Source organism: Callithrix jacchus, chromosome 2, assembly GCF_049354715.1.
Source record: "Callithrix jacchus isolate 240 chromosome 2, calJac240_pri, whole genome shotgun sequence".
NCBI classification, from domain to species: Eukaryota; Metazoa; Chordata; class Mammalia; order Primates; family Cebidae; genus Callithrix; species Callithrix jacchus.
This window is the reverse complement of record NC_133503.1, coordinates 190,090,505-190,102,545: the sequence shown is the minus strand read 5'-3', so window position 1 is coordinate 190,102,545 and position 12,041 is coordinate 190,090,505.

Genomic DNA, 12,041 nt, shown 5'->3' with positions numbered 1-12,041 from the left:
ATTAATCCATTTATGGGTGAATGAATTAGTGGTCTTATGGGTTATCACCAGCATGGGACTGGTAGTTTTGCAAAAAGAGGAAGAGACACCTGAGCTAGCATGCTCATCCTCCTCATGATGTTATGTCCTGTGCTACCTTGGGACTCTGCAGAGTCCCCACCAGCAAGAAGGCCCACACCAGATATGGCCTCTCTACCTTAGACTTCTCAGCTTCTGTGGTAAGAAGTAAATTCTTTTTCCTTAGAGATAACACAGTTAAAGATATTCTTTATTTTTATTAGAAAGAAAGAAAGAGAAGGAGAAAGGGGGAGAGAGAACAGGAGTCTTGCTCTATTGCCCAGGCTGGAATGCAATCTAAATATAGGTATTAAAAACCTCTTTTATGCCAATAATTGTGCTTAACAGTGGAGACAGGAAGGAATAAGGGAAGAAAATAACAAACAGCAACCAATATTTCATTTAAGTCTGTAAAATGCTATGCAAATGCTGAAGAGTGATTTACTTCCAATTATGTGGTCACTTTCAAAATAGGTGTAATGTGATACTGAGAAAAATGTATGTTCTGTGGACCTGGGGTGAAGAATTCTATAAATACTCACTGAGTTTACTTGTTCCAGGTCTGAGTTCAAATCATTAATGTCCCTGTTAATTTTCTATCTCATTGATCCGTCGAATATTAACAATGTGGTGTCAAAGTCTCCTGCTATTATTGTGCGGGAGTTCAAGTCTCTTTATAAGTCATCAAGAACTTGTCGGGCCGGGCTTGGTGGCTCAAGCCTGTAATCCCAGCACTTTGGGAGGCTGAGGCAGGTGGATCACGAGGTCAAGAGATCGAGACCATCCTGGTCAAAATGGTGAAACCCCGTCTCTACTAAAGATACAAAAAATTAGCTGGGCATGGTGGCGCATGCCTGTAATCCCAGCTACTTGGGAGGCTGAGGCAGGAAAATTGCCTGAACCCAGGAGGCGGAGGTTGTGGTGAGCCGAGATCGCGCCATTACACTCTAGCCTGGGTCACAAGAGTGAAACTCCATCTCAAAAAAAAAAAAAAAAAAAAAGAAAGAACTTGTCTTATGTATCTGGGTGTTCTTATATTGGGTGCATATATATTTATGAACATTGACTCCTGTTGTTGCATTGATCCTTTTACCATTATGTAATGCCCTTCTTTGTTTCTTTTAGTCTTTGTTACTATTAAAGTCTGTTTTGTCAGAGAGGAAAGTTACAACTCCTGTTTTTTTCCTCTCCATTTGATTGGTAAGTGTTCTACCAACCCTTTGTTTTGAGTCTTTGTGTGTCCTTGCTTATGAGATGGATCTGGTTACAGCGTACCAATAGGTTTTGACTTTTTATTCAATTTGCCTGTCTGTGTCTTTAGTCCATTTAAATTTAGGATTCATATTGATATTTGTGAGTTTAATATTGCCATTTAATGCTAGCTGTCTATTTTGTCCATTAGTTGATATAGATTCTTCGTTATGGAGATATTCTTTATTGTTTGGTAAGTTTTTGGGATGACTGATACTGGTTGTTCCTTTCTCTATATAGTACTTCTTTCAGAAGCTTAGTTTGGTTGAATATGAGATTCTGGGTTGAAAATTCTTTTCTTTAAGGATATTGAATACTGACCCCACTCTCTTCTAGTTAGTTTGTAGGGTTTCTGCTGAGACATCTGCTGTGAGTCTGATAGGCTTCCCTTTATGAGCAACCTGACCTTTCTCTCTAGCTGCCCTTAGAATTTTCTCCTGGCCAGGCATGGTGGCTCACGCCTGTAATCCCAGCACTTTGGGAGGCCGAGGCGGTTGGATCACGAGGTCAAGAGATCGAGACCATCCTGGTCAACATGGTGAAACCCCGTCTCTACTAAAAATACAAAAAATTAGCTGGGCACGGTGGCACGTGCCTGTAATCCCAGCTACTTGGGAGGCTGAGGCAGGAGAATTGCCTGAACCCAGGAGGTGGAGGTTGCGGTGAGCTGAGATCGCACCATTGCACTTCAACCTGGGTAACAAGAGCGAAACTCCATCTCAAAAAAACAACAACAAAAAATTTTCTCCTTTATTTCAACCGTGGTGAATCTAATGATTATGTGTCTTGGAGTTCCTCTGCTTGAGGAATATCTTTGTGGTGTTCTCTGTATTACCTAGAGTTGAGTATTGTCCTGCCTTACTAGGTTAGGAAAGTTTTCCTGGATAATATCCTGAAGAATATTTTCTGGCTTGGATTCATTCTCTTCATGACATTCAGGTACACCTATCAAATGTAAATTAGGTCTTTTCACATAGTCCTATATTTCTTGGAGACTTTGCTCATTCGTTTTTACTCTTTCTTCTCTAATCTTGTCTTCTCGTTTTATTTCATTAAGTTGGTCTTCAACCTCTGATATCCTTTCTTCTGCTTGATCAATTCGACGGTTAAAACCTGTGCATACTTCGCAGAGTTCTTGTATTGTATTCTTCAGTTCCACTAATTCACTTATATTCTTCTCTAAATTGTCTATTCTTGTTAGGATTTTGTCAAACCTTTTTTCAAGGTTATTAGTTTCTTTACACTGGGCTAGAGCATGTTCTTTTAACTCATAGAAGTTTCTTATTATCCATCTTCTGAAGCCTAATTCTGTTAATGGAACGCACTGGTTCTCCATCAGGCCTTGTTCCCTTGTTGATGAGGAACTGTGATCCCCTGTAGAGGGAGAGACATTCTAATTTTGGGTATTCTCAACCTTTTTACGCTGGTTTCTTCCCATCATTGTAAATGTATCCATCTGTTGTCTTTGTAATTACCGTCTTTCAAATTAGGTCTCTGAGTGGACGTCCAACTTGTTGATTCCCAGCGCTGGAATCTGAGTGACCTACTGCACCGGCTAAAACAGCGGCGTTAAGATTCATGGTGCTTTTCTGCCCAGGAATCTCCAGTCTGGCTTCCTTCTTGAGTCCCTTTTTCAATCAGCTGAATAGGCCACTCTGCCTTCCTGGAGCTCCAAACATTGACCAAAAGGGGACCCAGTCCCATTTACTCTGCACCAAGCACCACTGCGCAGAGGCGCTGGCAAAACCGGCGTGCTGGCCACAAGAGTCATGCTGGTGACCTGTGGGGCTCCTCTGCTGGGAATCTCCTGGTCCGTGAGAAACAAAAATTTGTCTGAAAATGTGGCGTCCTCTCGTTCTCTGTGCTTTCACTGGGAGCTACAATCCTGAGCTGCTAGTAATCAGCCATCTTGGATCTCTGTCCCCAGATATTCTGTAATAAGCAATAGAAAACACACTAAGATATTACTGTAACCAAACTATTTTATTTGGATTTCACCACTGTTTCCAGTCGAGTCTCTTTTCTCTTCCAGGATACCATCCCGGATACTTCATTGCATTTAGCTGTCTTCCTTCCTTAGCCTCCTCTGACCTGTGGCAGTTTCTGGGTTTTTCTTGTTTTTCATGACCTTGTGAGTTCAGAGATTTTGTAGAATGTCTGATGCTTTTCTCATGTTTACATGAGGGTTATACATTTTTGAGAATAATATTACAGTGGTGAAGTGCCCTTGTCATTGAGTGCAGATGTCAGTGACTGACATTGACTTGAGTTATAACTGGTGAGGCTAACCTCGACCACATGCCTTAGGCTGTATCTGGAAGGCAGGCTTTCATTTTCAATCTCTGGCCCTACAACCCACTTTTCTTTTTCTTTTTTATTGTACTTTAGGTTCCTGGGTACATGTGCAGATCATGCAGGATTGCTGCATAGGTACACATATGGCAATGTGGTTTGCTGCTTCCTCCCCACGTCACCTACATCTGTCATTTCTCCCCATATTATCCCTCCCTGACCTCTCCACCCCTTTGCTGTCCCTCCCTTCACCCTCCTAACAGACCCCAGTGTGTGATGCTCCCCTCCCTTGTCCATGTGTTCTCATTGTTCAATAACTGCCTATGAGTGAGAATATGTGGTGTTTGATTTTCTGATCTTTTGTCAGTTTGCTGAGAATGACGGTTTCCAGATTCATCCATGTCTGTACAAAAGACACAAACTTATCATTTTTTGTGGCTGCATAGTATTCCGTGGTGTATATGTACCACATTTTCCTTGTCCAGTTTATCGTTGATGGGCATTTGGGTTGGTTCCAGGTCTTTGCTATTGTAAACAGGGCTGCAATGAACATACACCTACAACCCACTTTCTGTACCATGACCTCTTCTGCTTACCCAGAGTAGATAATAATTCCCCTACTTTCCTTAAGTCTTTCATAATTTTTTTGTATTTTGTACTCATTTATTTTCTCACTTTTATTTTAGGTTCAAGTGTAGATGTGCAGGTTTGTTACATATATAAATTGCACATCATAGGAGTCTGGTGTACAGATTATTTCTTCTCTCAGGTAATAAGCATAGTACCTGATAGGTATCTTTTTGATCCTTCCTCTCCTCCTACCCTCCACCATCAAATAGGTTCTGGTGTCTATTGTTCCTTCTTTACATCCATGGTATTTAATGTTTAGCTCCCACTTATAAACACGAATATGCAGAATTTGTTTTCCTGTTCTTGCATTAGAATAATGGCCACCAGCTCCATCTATGCTGCCGTGAAGGATATAATCTTGTTTCTTCTATGGCTGTGTAGTGTTCCATGAAATGTATATACCATATTTTCTTTATTCAGTCTTCTGTTGATGAACATCTAGGTTGATTCCATGTTTTTGCTATTGTGAGTAGTGCTGTGATGAGCATACATGTGCATGTATCTTTATGGTAGAATAATTTATGTTTTTTCAGGTGTATACCCAAAAATGGGACTTCTGGGTTGAATGGTAATTCTGTTTTGAGTTCTTTGAGAAACTGCCACATTGCTTTCCACAATGGCTAAACTAATTTATGCTTCATCCAGCAGTATATAAGCCTTGTCTTTTCTCTACAACCTTGCCAGCATCTGTTATTTTTTGACTTTTTAATAATAGTCATTCTGACTGGTGTGAAATGCTATCTCATTGTGGTTTTAATTTGAATTTCTCTAATGATTAGTGATGTTGAGCATTTTTTCATATGCTCGTTGATTGAGTGATGTCTTTTTTTGAAAAATGTCTGTTCATCTCCTTTACCCATTTTTTAATTGGACTGTTTGTTGTAAATTTGTTTTAAGTTCCTTATAGACTCTGGATATTAGAACTTGGTTGGAAGCATAGTTTGCAAATATTTTCTCTTATTCTTTAGGTTGTCTATTTACTTTGTTGATTGTTTTTTTTGCTCTGCAGAAGCTCTTTAACTTAATTAGGTACCACTTATCAATATTCATTTTTGTTGCAATTGCTTTTGGCAACTTCACCATGAAATCTTTGCCAGGGCTTATGTCCACAATGGTGTTTCTTAGGTTATCTTCTACTAATTTTAAAAAAAAATAGTTTTGGGTTTTACACTTAACTTCATCCATTTTTACTTGATTTTTGTATATACTGTAATAAGGGAGAAGAAGTTTCAGTCTTTTGCATATGGCTAGCCAGTTATCTCATCATCACTTATTGAATAGAAAGTCCTTTTCCTATTGCTTGTTTTTGTCATCATTGTTGAAGATCAGATAGCTGTGGGTGTGTGGCATTATTTCCAGGCTTTATATTCTGTTCCACTGGTCTGTGTGTCTGTTTTCGTATCAGTACCTTGCTGCTTTGGTTATTGTTACCTTACAATATAGTTCAAAGTTGGGTAATGTGATGATGCCTCCAGCTTTTCTTTTTGCTTAGGATTGCCTTTGCTATTCAGGCTCTTTTTCAGTTCCATATGAATTTTAAAATTGTTTGTTCTAATTTTATGAAGAACATTATCGGTAATTTGATAGGTAATTTGAATTTTACATTGCTTTGGGCAGTATGGACATTTTACCAATATTGATTCTTCTATTTATGAGCATGGGATGTTTTTCCATTTGTTTATGTCAGCTCTGATTTTTTTGAACAGTGTTGTAGAGATCTTTCGCCTGCCGGGTAAGATGTATTCCTAGGTATCTTATTCTTTTTGCAGTTATTATGAATGGGATTGCATTCTTGATTTGGCTTTCAGTATGGTTATTATTGAAATATAGGAATGCACCTGATTTTTATACATTGATTTTGTATCCCAAAAGTTTGCTGAACCTGTTTATCAGATCTAGGAACTTTTGGGCATAGAGAAACTATGGGATATTCTAGGTATAGAATAATATCATCTGCAAATAGAGATAGTCTGACTTCCTCTCTTCCTGGTTGGGTGCCTTTTATTTCATTTTCTTGCCTAATTGCTCTGACCAGCATTTTTAGGACTGTGTTGAATAAGAGTGGTGACAGTGGGCATCCTTGTCCTGTTCCAGTTCTCAAGGGAAATGCTCCCAGCTTTTGCCCATTGAGTATGACATTGGCTGTGGATTAGTCATAGATGGCTCATATTATTTTGAGGTATGTTCTGTCAGTGTCTAGTTTGTTGAGAGTTTTTAATATAAAGGGATGTTGAACTTTATTCTAAGCCTTTATTGAGCTAATCATGTGGTTTTTGTTTTTAGTTCTGTTGATGTGACAAATCAGATTTCTTGATTTGTGTATACTGAAGCAATCTTGCATTCCAAGGATAAAGTTTACTTGATTGTGGTGGATTAGCTTTTTGATGTGCTGCTGAATTCAGTTTGCTAGTATTTTGTTGAGGATTTTTGTATCTATATTCATCAAAGATATTGGCTTGAAGTTTTCTTTTTTTGCCATGTCTCTGCCAGGTTTTGGTATCAGGATAATGCTGGCCTCATAGAATGATGTATGCAGGAGACCTTCCACCACAATTTTTTGGGATAGTTTCAGTAGGAAATGTACTTATTTTTCTTTATGTATCTGGTAGAATTCACTGTGACTTCTTTTGGCCCTGGCTTTTTTTCTGGTTCGTAGACTTTTTATTACTGATTCAATTTCAGAACTTATTGGTTTGTTCAGGAATTCAATTTCTTTCTGGTTCAATCTTGAGAGGTTGTATGTGCCTAGGATTTTATGCTTTTCTTGTAACTTGTGTACGTAAAGGGTTTTTTGTATTTCTATAGGGTCAGTGGTAATGTCCCCTTTGTCATTTCTGATTGTGCTTATTTGGATCTTCTCTCTCTCTCTCTTTTTTTCTCCTGTATTTTTAGTTTAGCTAGCAGTCTATCTATTTTATTTGTCCTTTCAAAGAACCCACTCCTGGAATTGTTGATCTTTTGTATTTATTTATTTATTTATTTATTTGCACCTTAATTTCCTTTAGTCCAGCTCTGATTTTGGTTATGCTTAATCTTCTGCTACATTTGGGGTTAGTTTGCTTTTGTTTCTCTAGCTTCTGTAGATGTGATATTAAGTGTTCATTTGAGATGTTAAACTCTTTGATGTGGATGTTACTGCTCTAAAGTTTCCTCCAAACACTGCCTTAGCTGTGTCCCAGATATTTTGGTATGTTGCGTCTTTGTTGTTATTAGTTTCAAAGAATTTCTTAATTTCTGCCTTAATTTCATTGCTTACTCAAAAGTCATTTAGGAGGAAATTTAAAAATTTCCATTTAATTGTACGGTTTTGAGTGATCTTCTTAGTATTGATTCCTCTTTTTATTGCCTGTGGTCCGAGAATGCTTGGTATGATTTCAGGCTTTTTGAATTTGCTGAGGATTGTTTTATGGCTGATTATATGTTTGATTTTAGAGTATGTGCCATGTGCATATGAGAAGAATATGCATTCTACTTCTTTTGGGTGGAGACTTCTGTAGATGTCTGTTAGGCCCATTGGGTCAGGGGTCAAGTTCAGGTCCAAAAATATTTGTTTTCTGCCTTGATGATCTATCTAATAATGTCATTGAGGTGTTGAAATCTCCGACTATTATTGTGTGGCTATTTCAGTCTCTACCTAGGTCTCTAAGAACTTCATTTATGCATCTGGGTGCTCCTGTTTTGGGTGCATATGTATTTAGGATAATTAGATCCTCTCGTTGCATTAGACCCTTTATCATTATGTAATGACCTCGTCTTTTTTGATTATTGTTGGCTTAAAGTTTGTTTTTTGTGAAATTAGAGTAGCAACCTCTCCTTTTTTCTGTTTCCCATTTTCTTGATAGATTTTTCTCCATTGCTTTACTTGGACCCTGAGGCTGTCATTGCATGTGAGATGGGTCTCTCAAAGACAACATATAGTTGTGCCTTGCTTCTACATTTAACTTGACACTCTGTGCCTTTTAGTTACAGCATTTACCCCATTTACATTCAAGGTTAATACTGATATGTGTGAATTTGATTCTGTCCTCATGTTGTTAGCTGATTACTATGCAGACTTGATTTTGTGGTTGTTTTGTAGTGTTAGCTTTCTACATGCTTAAGAGTGTTTTTTTGGTCCCTGATAGTAATCTTTCCTTTCCATATTTAGCACTCTTTTAAGGACCTCACATAAGGCAAGTCTGATGATAATGAATTCCCTTAGCATTTACTTGTCTGAAAAAGGATCTTGCTTCTCCTTTGCTTATGAAGCTTAGTTTTCCTGGATATGAAATTCTTGGTTGCAATTTCTTTTCTTTCAGTATGCTGAATATAGGCCCTCAATCTCTTCTGGTGTATAGGATTTCCGCTGAAGGGTTCAATGTTAGCCTAATGGGGTTCCCTCTGTAGGTGACCTGCCCCTTTTCTCTGGCTGCTTTTAACATTTTTCTTTCATTTTTACCTTGGAGAATCTAATGACTATGTTTCTTGGGAATGGCCATATTGTAGAGAGTCTTGCAGGAGTTCTCTGCATTTTATGGATTTCAATGTTTGCTTCTCTAGTGAGGTTGAAAAAAATTTCATGGATGATATTCTCAAACATGTTTTCCAAGTTGCTTGCTTTTTCTCCCTCTTTCAGGGATGCCAATGAGTCATAGATTTAGTCTCTTTACATAATCCCATATTTCTTGGAGATTTTGTTCATTCTTCTTTATTATTTTTTCTTATTTTTGTTCAACTCTGGTATTTTAGAGAACTGGTCTTTGAGCTCTGAGATTCTTCCTTTAGCTTGGTTAATTTTGCTGTTAATACTTGCGGTTGACATTTAAAATTATTGAAGTGAGTTTCTTAGCTCTATCAGATAACTTTGGCTCTTTCTTTAAATGGCTATTTTGTCTTTTATCTTGTGTGTCATTTTATTTTATTCCTTAGATTCCTTGGATTGGGTTTCAACTATCTACCAGATGTTAATGATCTTCATTCCTACCCATATTCTGAATTCGATTTCTGTCATTTCAGCCATTTCAGCATGGTTAAGAACCATTGCTGGGATACTACTGTGGTCATTTGGAGGTTAAAAAAGACACTCTAAGTCTTTGAGTTGCCAGAGTTCTTGTGCTGGTTCTTTTTCATCTGTGTAAGATGAGGTTCCTTCAATCTTTGAAGTTGTCCTGTGGATGGGTTTTTATTTTCTTTTATCTTCTTTGATGTCTTTGGGGGTTCGATTGTGGTATAAGGTGGGTTCAGTTGACTGTGTTTGTTTCTGGAAGATTTTAGGTGGCTAAGGCTCAGCTCAGCATTCGTCATCTGTGTGTTTTAACTCTGGGAGGTTGATACTGGATCTCCAGCTTTGTTCTCTGGCCCCTCAAAGTTAGGACTCTGCTGTGCCAGAGGGACCAAGTTGTTCCCAGTCCACTGGCCACCACACTTTGAAGGGTGGTGTTGGCCAAAGCACTTCATTGGGATCACTCACACATGCCAGTAGCCATGGCAGTGTGGTGGGCACATACAAGTCAGTTGGCAGAAGCAGGGCTGCAGCATTCCTGCATGTGTTTCCACTGGCAGTGGGGCACAGGTGGGGGTGTGGCTTCCTGCATGCGTTTGTACTGTCAGCAGTGGTGGTGCAGGGGTGGGTGGGTTGCCAGAGTCTGTGTGTGTGTGTGTGCCAATGGTCTTGGCATGAGAGTGTGGAGCCACTGGTATTTATTGATGCATTCACAAGAGTCGTGGTGTCAGCATGGGTGGGGCCAGATTGCTGGTGTTTACACATTTGCACCAGCAATGGTGGTATAGTTTAGTGTCTACATGTTAGGTGGGGGTGGGGATGGTGGGGTGCACTCACATCGGTAGCAGCAGCAGGGTCTGCACACACATGCACTTGGAAGAGAGGGAGTGTGAGGCCCACCCATGTGCACACATCAGCAAAGCAGTTGGGAGTAGGGAAAAGGTTGTGGGCAAGTTCATGCCAGAAAAGTGGCACAGGGGAAGCTGTAATGAAAAGAGACTGTGGGTGGGCTGGTGTGAATAAACAGGGGTCACTCTGCTGGAGCTCTCTGATAGTCAAGTAAAGTCTGCTGACAAAGGAGCTATGATGAGCGTTCCGAAAGCATCCTGGTTGAGCATCTGAGACTGCACTGCCATCAGGTGTGGCCAGGCTGGGGCCCCTGCAGAGGCCAACAGACAGGAAAGCACTCAGAGTCAACTTGCCCCACCTCACAGACAAGACTGCCCTGCTCTGTCCAGGTCTGACAGTTTTCCTATGGCCAAAGTCACCTCAAGGACCATAATGAGCCTTGGGGGACTGGCATCCCTGGCCAGCTCCACTGCAGCTGCTCCCATGCCAAACTCTGCAGGCTCCACACAAGCTAGAGTCCTGCTCCCAGCCCCTCTATAAGCAGCTCTCCCTGCCAGCTCAAGTGTCCATGGGGTTTGTGAGGGTTTCTGCTGCCTGGAGTCTGGAGGTCCATGGTGGGACTGGTCTACTCCTTACCTATTCAACCCACCCCTTCCCCAGGAGTTGCTGGGGGCTAGGAATGAGTCCAGGTGCTCAGTAGACCCCTGAAGGGCTTCCAGCTTTTTTCCCCTTCAACCCAGCATGTGTCCTCTCTCCATCCACTCTGAATGCCTTTCCTCTGAGGATCTGCTTACAGTGTGCCAGTCTTCTTGATATCCCAGTCTCCCAGTTGCAGATGATCCTCCTGGCTGCATCTAGTCAGCCATCGTGGCTGAGACTAAACTGTATTTTTTAAAGGAATATGTGATAAGAACATTGAAACTTGATATTTCAACTCATATGGACCAATTCCAAAAAAACACTCATACATGGGTATGAAAAGCCTACTCACAATCAGAAAAATTTTTGAGAGAATTATGCACAATCAAGAAAACATTTAAATATTGTTTTCTCTCCAAAAGGACATTTAGATTGCCAGCTTCATCACTAATGATAGAACCATGGAAGAGAAGGCTTTGTCTCCTGTTAAAATTATTTCAGCCATCAAAAATCTGACAGGTAGCTTGGCAAGAGTTTAAACTTTTCCTAGGCTATGAGGCAGGCCCCAGGGAGGAAGAAGAGTTGGGAGGACAGTGTAGATTTTCTAGAACTTTTGACACCATTCTACTTCATTTGCTGCCTTCTCTTCTACACAGTAAGCCCTGCCCTGGGCTCCCTATCCAATGTAATACTGTTTAAAAAAAGTAGTAAACCATGGCCAGGGGCTAGGTCTAAGTGAGGTCAACTTTCCGTTTGAGAGAGGAAGAGGCTGGAGTATGTGGGTGCAGGGTCGGGTTTCCCAGCAGCAAAAATTTATAATGCAGATGTTTGCCAAGCATTTTTTTTTTCTGTCTTAGGATAGTCCTTGCTATTATGACTTGTGCTTTGCATGTGATTATTTTCTGAGATGGTTGCTTACTTTCTTTCATTCTCTTTTCACTTCTTCTTTGTCCAATAGGCTTTTTTTCTCATCTTCTTTGTGTCATGTTTTCTACCTCCCTTCTATTTTGTATGCAACTGAAGCAGATACCTGGTGACCCATACATATGCCTAAAGCCATTCCAGAGTCACGTGCCAGCAAAACCTCCACACTCAGATGGCTCTGTGCATCTGTTTGCCTGAGGGTGGTCTTTGACAGGGGAGCAAGCCAAAAGGCAAGGTAGGTAATTCTCCATGGATGACCCATTTTTAATAGGGGGAGAGGAAATGGAGGAAACTAAAAGGAAACTAAGATAATTTCCTTCCCTCTCAGATGAGACAATTCTGGGCCAGGATCTGCACCAGCACTGTCCAACAGAACTTTATGTAATAGTGGAAATGCTCTACCATCTGCCCTGCCCAG